Source organism: Athene noctua, chromosome 26 (genome assembly GCF_965140245.1).
Source record: "Athene noctua chromosome 26, bAthNoc1.hap1.1, whole genome shotgun sequence".
In the NCBI taxonomy this organism is placed as follows: domain Eukaryota; kingdom Metazoa; phylum Chordata; class Aves; order Strigiformes; family Strigidae; genus Athene; species Athene noctua.
The window spans coordinates 188,095-199,580 of record NC_134062.1 but is presented as its reverse complement, the minus strand read 5'-3'; the positions used below and the strand labels follow the sequence as shown (position 1 = coordinate 199,580).

At 63.4% G+C, this 11,486-nt stretch overlaps 1 protein-coding gene across 2 annotated transcripts in view; it reads left to right on the top strand.

The window, feature by feature from the left end:
- The first annotated feature begins 9,588 nt into the window (after positions 1-9,588).
- The window catches only part of BCL9L (BCL9 like), a 48,482-nt gene continuing 46,584 nt past the window's right edge, over positions 9,589-11,486 (top strand). For both annotated transcript variants that reach the window (XM_074927234.1, XM_074927233.1), the window contains exon 1: positions 9,589-9,723. The gene's annotated coding sequence lies outside the window, so the exon portion shown is untranslated. The remainder of the gene's footprint in view (positions 9,724-11,486) is intronic.

Genomic DNA, 11,486 nt, shown 5'->3' with positions numbered 1-11,486 from the left:
AAGAACCGTGTATGAGGGAAATGTATTGGCAGTAACAAACACTTCCCACTCAAATTCATGTCCAAGGAAAGTGTAGCAGCTTTGTCACAATTAACTTCCAGAGCTGTGGTCCTCCACCGGCTCCCCTTGCTGAAATCTTTCCCCTTCCTCCTGTTGGCAACCCTGCTGCATGGCTGGATTTTGGGGGGCTTGAACCGGGAGGGCTGGTCATTCCTTCCACGCAGGATTGTTTCAGTCCTGCACCCCTGATAATTTTGCTGTTCGATCAAGCTTGAGAGTTTCAGAGATTAGCTTATCCCCGCTTTAGGCAGCCCCGCGTGGTGCTGTTCAGTCCATTTTCTTTCTGCCTTCTGGAGACTCAAGTGATCCTTTTGCGCCAGACTTTCAGAGGCTCTTAGATAGGACCCGCTCTACATATTGCAAAGAGTCAAAACAGGGATCTTAAACCTTGCTCTCCTTTGGAATGGAGGAAGCTGTACTGAGTGCCTGGATCAAAGGGCGTCTGTGCGCTTTGTGCCAAATGCGGTCCAGCCCCCATGGAGATGTCTTTTCTGGTTCTGGGTGGATACTGTGCCATTCTGGAAACCTGAGCTCCCGTTCAGAACAGCCACCTGGTTGCACCTTGTATTTTGGGGCAGGTGCAGCGTTCTGACAGGGTGTTTTGGTGCTGGGGATGCCCTGGGGGTGACAGGGCTGTCCCTCTACCCCTCCTCGGGTCAGGTGGGTTTGTGCAGGGGCTGCCGGCACCACCCGCGGCCCCTGACGCTGGGGCCCTGGGGTGCAGAGGTGGGCAGAGGAGGTGCCTCAAGCCTTGGGGTGCTCCTCGGGGGAGCTGGAGAGTGCTGAGTGAGCGGGGGCCTGTCCTTTTGTGTCCCTGACAGCACAGTGCAAACCCGCATCTGCGTGAGGCTGCCAAAGCGTTGTCTCCCTCTTATGAAATATTCATGGTGTCTCCAAAAGGGCTCCAGCAGCACATCTCAGGGTCCCTCCCATGCCCCCCCGCGCACACAGGCAGCCTGCGCTGCTGAGGGCTCTGCTGGGAGGTCAAGCTGGATCCAGGCAGCTGATCTCTGTCTTTGAGGAAATAAAACAGAGCAGAAAAGAAGTAGTAGAACCCCAGGAGGTGCTTTTGAGACTTAACCCCTTCCAGCCTGGGAAGCAGCAGCAGAGAGAGTGTACAGCGAGCAGCCTAAGCCGTGCAGGGGACCTGAGTCTAGAGAGCAGACGAAATGCTCTAGTCCTTTCTCAGGCCAGGAAGGTCGTTCCCAGGCCTGGGGACCCTGCGGGAACCGGCTCTGCTGCTGTTGGATGTGCTGGTTTAAATCCCTCTGATGCAAGCTGCTGTGCTGCTCCTGGCTTTATTGAAAGCTGCCTTGATTTCAGTGTATTTGCTCTGCAAAGTGCAGGTCCTTGCTAGAATGTCACGGAGGAGTACTCTGTTTCCCCTGTGGGTGGAGGAGCATAAATCTTGGGTCTCGTGAGTTACTTCTCTTTGATTTTTTATGTTCAGGGCATTTTTGAGCCTCCTCCTCATTTATGGTTAAGATGTCAGGCGAAGTAGTAATATATGGCATCAATTATAGGGAGATGGCTTGCTCCGCTCAGGGGAAAGTTTCTGGGCTGGGAGTGGTGGGGGTCGTACTCCCTCGAGGGGCCGCATGAGCCCTGTTGTGCGACGGGGTTCTGGCCTCACTGGAGCAGGGCGAGCCTCTGCGCAGGGAGCGCTCTGGGCCGGCGTTAAGGTGAGGAGGGGATTTGGTACTTGGGCACGTGGCGCAGGTGGCTTGAGCGGCCTGGCTGGGCTGGCAGATGCAACTGGTTCATCGGTCCCTCCCTCTTCATCCCTCGATAATCCGATTTACATTCCCTTTTCTTCCTCTGGATCCTGCTGTTACCATGGGAACTCTGATCACAGTTGCATTTCATTGGCTTCTGGAAAAACTCCTTTTTCCCTTTCCCCCTGTCTCTTTCCCCTTTTCCAGCTTGGACATGGAGCTGTGGCTGTCAGAGGATGGGGAAGCTTGCAAGGCTTCTGGTAACAGGGATGAAAGCAGCAGTTAGAGGGAGGAATTGGGGAAATACGGCAAGACCGTTAGGGACTGGATGCAGTAATTCTGCTTATGTGGTCTTTAGCTCAGTCTTTTCTGCATCCCACAGCTCTGAAAGGGAGTCCTGGACACCTGCTGTCCCTGACTCTGCCCGCTCGCCCCGAGGGGCTCCCCTGCTTCGTGTCCGCTGTTCTCTGGGGGCCTGGGCAGCTGCACCAGGGTGTGACGTACTGTGCTCTGCCTTGTAGCTGAGGGGCTTTCCTGCCTGCTCCTGCAAAGGCCGTGCTGGCATTGCGACTGCTCTGTGGTTGGGAGACAGGGAGGAGAGGCTGCTCCAGGCTCCTGCACCTTCTTGTTGCCTTTTGCTTTGTCCAAGACAATTGTGCTTTGGCCTCGTAGATTAAGAGCGTGCACAGAAAGTGACAAAGAATCCTGATACTACATCTTCATGAATTGTCATTTGCTGGCTTCTTTGTTTCTTAAGTAACTGCGCCTTGGTGTTTTCAAGTGCGGCCTGTTTGCTTAGACTGGGAGAGAGGTCACATTTGGGGAGGAAGGCCCAGTGGGAGAGGGGAGAGGTTCTCCAAGCCCCTTCTGAGGAGGGTTCTCCCTCTGTTGTGAAGTCCCACGGGTAGTGGGGGTACAGCTGGGCTGCTTCAGCCTCACCACTCTGGCCTCCGCTCTTCCTCGCCCTGTCTGGCAGCCTCCCCCATCTCTGCCCCCGTTCCTGCCTCTGTTCATGTCCTGGCCAAGCACCTCGTCGTCCGGCAGACCTCGTTACCTGTGGCCAGGCCCACCCTTGGTTTCGGTGTTCTGCCTCTGCCAGCCCCTGCTGCCAGACAAGCCGCTCTGCCGCACCCCTTGCGTTGCTTCCACCTGGCAGAGGATTCCGATGCTCAGTCCCGTGTCCGCGCCACGCACAGGGCAGCTGGAAAGCGTGTTACACGGGTATTCGAGAAGGGCTGTCAGCGCAGAAAGCGTGACTTAACGCTTTGGGGGTGGAGGGGTCGTGCAGCTCGTCATCCCCAGGCAGGGACGAGGATGTGTCCCGTGCCGCGGAAATACATCTTCTCACTCCTGTGCCTGGATGTTTAAGATCCGTTTGGGGTTCTTCGCTGGAGCCACAGTTTCTCCTCTTCCTCTTAATCAAAACACCCCCTCAGCCTCACCTGAGAAGGGGGAATCGGGTCAGCGCAACGAGGCGGCGGTTTCCGAGTGTTTCCCGTGAATCAACACGAGGGGAGCGGACCCCGGGACCCGCGGGGCGCCCGGGGCCGAGCTCCCCCCGCCGCCGCGGCTCTGCCCGCGGCTCCCGGGAGCGATCGGCGGCTGCGGGGCCGCCAGGAGGCGGCGCCGGCCCCGCGCGCTGCCTGCGGGCGCCCCGCCCCGCCCCGCCCCGCCGCGCTCCCCGCGGGCAGCGGGATGGAGCCGGCGGCGCCCCCGGGCCGGCCCCGTGGCGCCGAGCGAGGCAGCGTATCCCGGGCCGCGGGGCGGGGGGGCCCGAGCCCGGCCTGTGCGTGCCGAGCGGCCCCCTGCACCGAGGGGGGACCTTCCTCCTCGCCTCCGCGCGTTCCTCCGTGACCCCCTGCCCGCGGCGGGCGATAGCCGCGATGCTCCGTAATGAAGAGAGCAGGGGGAGGCAGGCAGCCTCCCGCACCGCGCCGGCCACACTGGGGTCTGATGGCGCCTCCCTGTCCGTAGGGGTGGGTGTGGAGGGGACATTGCCGGAGAGCGTTGAAGGGAGGTGGAGAAATCTGGAGCAGGAGAGGAGACCCGACAGAAATGCAAGTGATAAGTAGCTGGGCAGGGGTAGCGTCGCCCTGGCATAGAGACCTTGTCCTTACCCCAGGTTCCGTGGAGTCCTTGTGCTGGTCATCACCTCTGGCAGGAAAGTACCATCACACCTGCGTAAACACACGTTTTGGGAGACACGGTTGAGCAAGGCCTGGGTGAAGAGCGGGGAAACAGAAGTGGGAGCAGAGCCCGTGGCTTTACACGGCTGGTTGCCTTCCACGCAGCACGCAGCACAGGGGAGGGGTCTGACCAGGTAGCTGAGGGCAGCTGCCTCTGCCCTGCCTGCTGGGGTTTGTGCCCTTCACCGCAAAACAGGTCTGCCCCGAGGTGCTGTGAGAGAGACGTTTCCCCCAGCTACGGATTTGTGTGGTTGAGGCCTTGCACACACCAAGATGCACATGACTGTCTCGGGAACGGAGATGGCGTGTGTGGGAACGGGGGTGGCAAGCGCTAGTCCCTAGTCCAGGCTACCAGCAGCACCAGTCCCTGCCGTGCTGGCAGATGGCACGAGGCTGCTGGCAGCAGCTCGCTCACTTTTCATGCAATCACCCTATTTACAGAGTGGTGATTTCGAGTGACCCCAGATACTAATAGAGACATTGAATAAAACTGAATTGGTGTCAGGCTTGTGACCTCCCTGAAAACTCTGCTGATCTCTGCTCTGCCGCTGGCTGACACAGGGCTTGTGTCTTCAGCAACTGAGCTTCCAGGAGTCCTCCGGAGGTTAGGGCACCGAGTCAGTAAATCACAGGGTGGGATTACTCCACTTCTCGTTCTGCCTTACTCTAAGACTGTAGTAGCAGGAAGAGCAAAAGCTGTTCCTGCACCTTCCGTGCCTGTCCCGTTACCTACACGAGGCGCCGGTGCTCTGCCTGCATCGCAGCCCCGGGGCTGGCACCCGTGTGCTTCCGCACGCCCCTGTGTGCCTGTGGAAAGCGCCTCTGCCCGGCAGGGTCGCTGCCGCCCCTCGCCGCGCTGGACCTGCCGAGGCCGCTCGGGCTCCGCTGCGGGCGGCGGGGCGCAGGGCTGAGGGACGCCACCACGGCGGCCAGACCGCGCCGAGCGCTGCCGGCCTGCGTGCGCGGACCCGCAATCCCGCGGGGCCTGCCGCGGGCAGGGCCGCCGCTGCCCGGACCCCCGGCGCCCTCCTGCCTGCGCCCTGCCACGCTCTGCCCGAGCAAGGGCACCGGGCCGGGCCCGCCCGTCCTCCCGGCGAGGGATCTGCGGGCTTTGTGTCGCCGAGGCGCCGCGATTCCAGCGCCAGCCCTGCCTGCTCAGTTTTTCCAAACCCGCACCCGGGAGGAAGGCGCCGTATCAGGATAAGAGTCCCCCCCCCCCGCCCCGTGCCTGCCACCTTCCCGCTGCCCGGCCAGCCCCAGCCGCGGGCGGCGGTGGGAGGTGCCGGTTTATGCCCAGGGCCGCATTTATCACGCTGGTGGCCGCGCTAAACGGTTTAACCCTTGTCGCCCCGCGGGCGGTGCTGGCAGCAGGCTGGGTGGTCTGTCCTGCTGGCAGCTGCCCGTCCCCGCGGGCTGCCTGACGGGCACCAGCTCGCCGGGCTCTACCAGGCGGGGGGCAGGAGCTCCTCTTTGCTCCGGCGCCAGCGCACCTCAGCCTTTTCTGGGTGTGCTGGTCGTCTGGACAGCAGCGATGTACCGAGGCCAGAGACAGCAAAGCAAACGTCTGCGCGGGGACCCGTGCGTGGAGCAGCCCAAGCGCAGCTAGAGCACGGAGCAGAGGCCGCCTGGGGCCAGGCTGCTGTGGTAGGAGTCAAGCTCACTGCCCGCGCCAGCATCCCAGCAGGACTTGGTGCGCGGCACAGTGGACCTGGGATGACTTTCCCTGGGCTGTGGCGAGCGTCTGAGGTGGTGGGAGGACGAGGCTGGTGCTCAGAGCGTGCAGGAGTGGTAAGAAGGGAGGAAGGCTTGAAGGGCTGTGTCATGCCTGCACCCATATAGGCATTAGGAGCGCATCTGACATTGCAGGAATAGCAGAGCATCCCAGATCCCGAGCCTTGGTGTCTCTGTGATCCCGGAACTGTGTCAGGAGTTTGTCTTTGCTAGACGATGGTGTGTCAGCCGTGCTGTGGCTGCAGCAGCGTATTTCCTTTTGGGAAGAGGACGGCTCAGCTTTATTAAATTCTGCTCCACTACCCCGGTGCAGGCTGTGTTTTGCCTTTAGGACTGCAGCACAGGAAAATCCCAGTGTATGGAGAGGGGCCAGGGCCCAGCTCTGATGAGGGGTTGCTGAGCAGGAGGCTCTGGCTGCCTGGCTGCGTCGCTTCGCGCATGGTCTTTGCACTTCCCAGTTTTTTATGGCTGCGGTGGGTATACGGCCTTGGCCTGCTGGAGGTGTGATGGTTAGTAAGTTAGTGCAAAGGAAAGGGGCTGGGATCTCATTTGAAAGGAGCGGAGAAGCCAAGCCTGGCCCTGTCCAGGTCCCTCTGCCTAAGGGCACCGGCTGCCCAGGCAGCCGCAGCAGTGGCAGAGGCAGCATGGGCTCCTTGCCGCGGCCGGCAGCTGCCCTGCTCAGGCTGCAGCGAGCACAAGGTGAGGGAGCCTGTTCCTCCCTGCCTGGCTGGAGGGCTGGGCACAGAGATGGGGCCTCTCCTGGGTTGGCTTTTTTTCCCCTTTCCTGAGTGATGTCTTTGTGGTACTGTCCAAACAGAAGCGGGATTGAGACCTTGTGAGGCAGCCCAAGGGAGATGGAGGCACAGCAGGGACTCGCGAGGCTGCGGGCTGGCATCTGTGCCAGTGTCTGAGGGGAGAAGAGGGTGCTGCGGCCAGCAGTCTGCTGAGGGGTGGGCAGGACCGAGGGTAGCCTGGGGAGAGCCAAAAAGATGATTTTAGGCTGGAGTTGATCTCTGCAGCAGTAATACTGACTCCTCCATCTCTCAGCTGGACCTGTGTCTTCCTGGAGGAACATGGGATGAGTCTGCGTGCCAGGCCTGTGGATTTCAATGCAGGGGCTGCCACCAGCTCCCTGCTCTGTACCCGTGTGGATCCGCACAGCGGAGGGCAGCCCCCGAAACAGGCGTTTTGCAGTCCCGGACTTGTTTCCTTCATCCCAGCTCATCTGTGCTCTTCCACCTCTGGGGCCTCTGCTGGGGGTTGGTCCGGGACTGGAGCAAGCCACCAGGGAAACAGTTTGTAGCGAGACATCTTCAGCTAACTGTGAGTCACATCATTAATTCCAGTATAGTTAATTGGACCTAATTAATCTTATTCATAAGCGTAACGAGGGCCTTGCCCACAGGGGTCTTGTGAAGGTCTGAGCTTGGGGCTGGCGTTCTGGAGGAGTCCCAGCACCTTGGAGGTGGCTCAGGAGCCAGCTGCTGTGTACGGCAGGAGTCCTCGTTGGTAAGGGCAGGATGGGACAAGGCCAATCCTTTGGACCCTGTAGCCCGGCATCCTCCGAATCCCACAGAGGCAGAACGTGTCAGGAGCTTCTGGGTGGTTGCTCTCCGTTCTTCTCGGGGAAGGCTGGAGTCACAGTCACAGGCGGCTCCCTCTTGGTCCTTGGCTAGTTTGGAAGGAGGACTTTTGATTTCCTGGGTGTATGTTTTGAGGCTCAAAAGCAGGAAGGCCTGGTGCAAGGGAGGGGCAGGTAATGGCCAGTCTGGGCATCTCGGCCAGGGGCTCGCTAACGTGCTGAGGTACCAGACGGCACCTGGGAGGAGCTGCTGCTGTGGTGGTGCTGGTGGCGGGGGAGGCTCTGAGGAACTCCAAGGACTCTGCTTTCCCATCTCCTCCCTCCCTGCCTCTCCTGGCGTGGGCGTAATGATAGAGGAGGGAAGGGGAGACTGGGAGTCGCAGTAGAGGGTAGGGAGGGCAGCTAGCCCGGCAGATGTTAATTAAAGACAGAGGCTCAGTGCTGAGCCGGCAGCGGCTGGTCCTCCCGCTGACCTTTCCCGGTCTTGCTCTGCCACTTTCATGGGCTCAGGCTGGGAGAGATGCAAGGGGCTGTGATGTAGAAAGCCCGGGAGGCTGCCAAGAAAGAGCGGGAGGGAGAGGCCTGGAGGACAGGTGGCTTGGCACGTCCCCTCTGCACCAGAGGTGGCCCAAGGGAAGGAGCTGCCCGTCTGCCCCTGGCTCCCAGACAGCCCTGGCTGGGCACTGTCTTTAACCCGCTGCGCCTGCGTGTGCCGTCTGCAGGGACACGAGCCCAGGGTTGCCCCCAGGAAGGATGAAAGTGTGAAAATACATTGCAGCTCGCTGATGAGGCGTTTGGGAGCTCACCAGAGAGGCAGGGAGACGTTTGGCCTCCCCTGCAAAGGGGTCCCCAGTGACCACCCACCCGTGCAGCCTGCAGTCCCTTGAGGGGCAAACCCAGCGCCTCTGCACGCTGCCCCTTCTGTCTGCCCCAGCCTTGCCTGCTTTCCCCAGGCCCTTCTGCGGGTGGGTGAAGCCACCCTTTGCCAGGGGGGCGAAGAGCTGCCTCCAGAGACATACGTCCCGTCCTCTCGCGCGGGGTTTGGGAGCAGCCAGCGCGCTCCCGCCTTCCCTCCGCCCTGTGCTTGTCCAAGTTCTGTGCTGGGGGACAGGGGGCAGCTCGGCTGCCTGCCCTGCCTGCGCTCCTGCCGTGGCATCCCGGGTTTGGGGGGCTCTGGGCTGTCCCTCCATTCCTGCCACCCTCTGCCCCTTATCCAGCCTCTGTTCTCCGGAGGTGGTGGGTTCCTCCCCCAGCGGCGGGAGGGCAGGTGGCCGAGGGTCTGGTTGCGCGCAGGCCCAGCGGGGGGGCAAGGGGTGTCTTCGTTTAGGGTCAGGGCTGGGACGGATCGCTTGTCCCCAGCTGCCCTTCGGCTCTGCCACCCTCGGCGCGGCTGCCGCGCGGTCGGTGCTGCAGCCCACCCTGTGCAGTTAGCGCAGGCAGGAGGCGACACGGGCTGCGTGTCCTGATGTGTGTGCGTGTGCTTGTGCGGGGCAGGGGGCGCGGGCAGGCAGCGAGCCGCGTCCTCCCTCGGCTGTGTCGTAGGCTGGTGCTGGGCAGCGTGGGCGCGGACGGGGGATCGGGGGTGGCCGCTGCTTCCACCGGCGCCCGCTCCCGGCTGTCCCCAGCCCTCCCACCCGGCCCTGGGCCCCCCGCCCCGGGGAAGCCGTCGGCGGAGACGGTTGCTGGGGGGAAGCGGGTGGTTAAAGCATGGGAAGCTTGTTGGCGAAGGCAGGCACGGGGGTCTCTGGAGCCGGGTCAGGCCCACCTGTGGGGGGACGAATCCGGGCCGCGAGCCGCCGCCGTGGGGCGGTGGGGGCTGCCGGGGCCCCCGCGGGCAGCGACAGGGCGTCCCCCGGGGGGGCCCGGCCCGCCGCGGGGCGCCCCCGCCGCGGTGCTGCTGGTCCCCGCCAGGCCGCTGGGCGGCCGCGACCAGGAAGCGGTTAAGGAGCGCGCGGGGCTTTTATTTTGACAGGGCAGCGCCGGGCGCCGCGCTCGGAGGAAAGTGAATGATCCCGTTTCTCCAAATGATTATTCCGGCTCCGGCGGAGGAGGAGGAGGCAGCGCCCGGCCCGCAGCGCCTCGCCCCTCGCCACGGCGCCCCCGCCCGCGCCCGGGCCGCCGCGCCCGCCGGCTCCGCAGCCCGCCGCAGCGCGGGGAAGCCGCCGCCCGCGGCCCGGGGCCCGCCGCGGCCGGACGCCCACCGCCGCCGGCGGGCGCGGGCTGGAGCCGCCGGCGCCGGCGGAAGGAGCGGCGCGGCGGGGCGGGGGGCTCCGCCGGCAGCGCCGCCGCCGCCGCCGGCCCCGCGCTCCGCGGCGGGCGGCCGAGCCATGAGCGCGGCCCCCGCCCCGGTGGCCCCGCCGGCCGGCCCTCAGCAGCCTGCGGAGCCGCGCCGCGCCGCCCCGGCGGGCTCGCCCGGCCTGCCCTGAGCCGCGCCGCCGACGCCGCCGAGGTGAGTGCCCCGCCGCCCCGGCGGCCCCCCCGCCGCGCCCCCCCCCCGGGCAGCGGGCAGCCGCCGCCGCGCCACAGCCCCCGGGCGGCGGCGAGAACTTAGCGGGCGGGGGGACGGCGCTGGCCCCGGCTCGGCCCGCCCGGGCGCCCCGCGGGGCCGGTCGGGGACGCGCCGGCCGGGCTCCCGCTTGCTCCGGGCACCTCTCGGGCGTCGCGCCGGGTCCGCCCGGCCCTGCCCGCTCCACTCCGCTCCTGTCCCGAGGACCGCGCCGCCCGGGCCCCTTCGGCTCCTCGGGCAGCGCCGCCGGGACCGAAGAGCCTCGAGTGGGGGCTCGGCTCCGGGCGCAGGGAACTTAGTGGCCATGTGCCCGGCTCTGCCCGGGCTGCTCGGCGTTGTGTGAGGCGGTACCGGTGCTGTTAAGGGACCGGGACGGGGATTCCTGTATCCGGACTCGCCGCGTTTCACGTGGGGTTTAAATCGGAGCTCCTTCGGAACCCGTCCGGAGCGTAGGGGCAGATCTCTTCCCTCTCCTTGCCGTGCCCTACGCCGGGGGCTGCTCTTCCCTCTGGAGGTAAACCCGGCGTGCGGCCGGGTGGCAGGAAAAACAGGGGAAGCGCTGCACGTACGCGCTTTCCTCGTGCGCGGAGGAACCGATGTAACAAAACCTGCCCTGCGTGGTGCTGGGGACGTGTCTTTAGCAGGTGGTGAACTTGTCCTAGCCCCGCTCTGCTAGCAACCACTTGCTGGAGTGGAAATGTGAGAAGGATGCATATCTGAGCACATAAGTAACGCTACGTGACAGGGCAGGCTGTCGCGGTGCTGTGCGCGGCGGCGGCAGCGCGGTTTGACAGGGTGTCGGGCTGCCGCATCCTGCGGCCGCGTCCCGGCAAAGAGCTACCCACGGCGGGTGCTGGCGGGCGGCCGCGCGCGGGGCTTGGTGGCGCGCGCTTGACCCGCGCAACCCGCGCTGCGAGCGGGGCTGCTGCCCGCGGCCCCCCCCAGCGCGGCTTCGTGCCAGGCACGCAGCACCGACGTGCAGCTCCCTCCGCCCGCCGGTCCCCAGGCCTCCGCGAAGGGATGGATGTGCGCCTTGTTTTGCTACTTTGGTGGCAGGAGGGATGAGGAAAGTGAGTCACGGAGGAAGTGATTTGCCCAAGGTCGCACGGCCGGTCTGTGTCAGTGCTGAAGCAAGACCTCCTTGGACTCCGGTGTCTGCGATAACACCAACTGCCGCCACACGTGGGTATAGAACACCCACCCAAGGCTGGTACTGGTGGAAAAATCACCAGGTCGGCATCACTGCCCGATTGTTCTCCTTGGTAGAAACATGAGCATGCTGGCATGCTGTCTCTACAGCCATTGTCTGTTCTCCTTGGGGACTTTTTCCAGAGCATTCACACTCTAAATGCTCTAGAACTTTTTTGCCTTTTTTGTCAACGTGTGTTTTGGTGTTTTAGCTGTGTAGATGGAGTGGTCAGTGCCTCCCCACCACCCTGGTCTGGGTCTTCATTACCTTGGAAATCCCTTTTGCGATGTTTGGTATTTTCTGCGGTGCAGTGTTGTAGGTGTTGCTATGTCTCCCTGCCCCCAAAAGTCTCTTTCCTCTTTCCAGACCCCCCCAGTGGAAAAAAAACCAAAGGCGGCAGCTAAAGGAAAGCTTACTCAGAAACTTGAAACCGCGGTTGTTCAGTTAAAGAAAGTGAAATAGTTATGGTTTCTACTTTAAAGCCCTCCGCCTTCTGTGTCTGGCCGTGTTGCTGTTG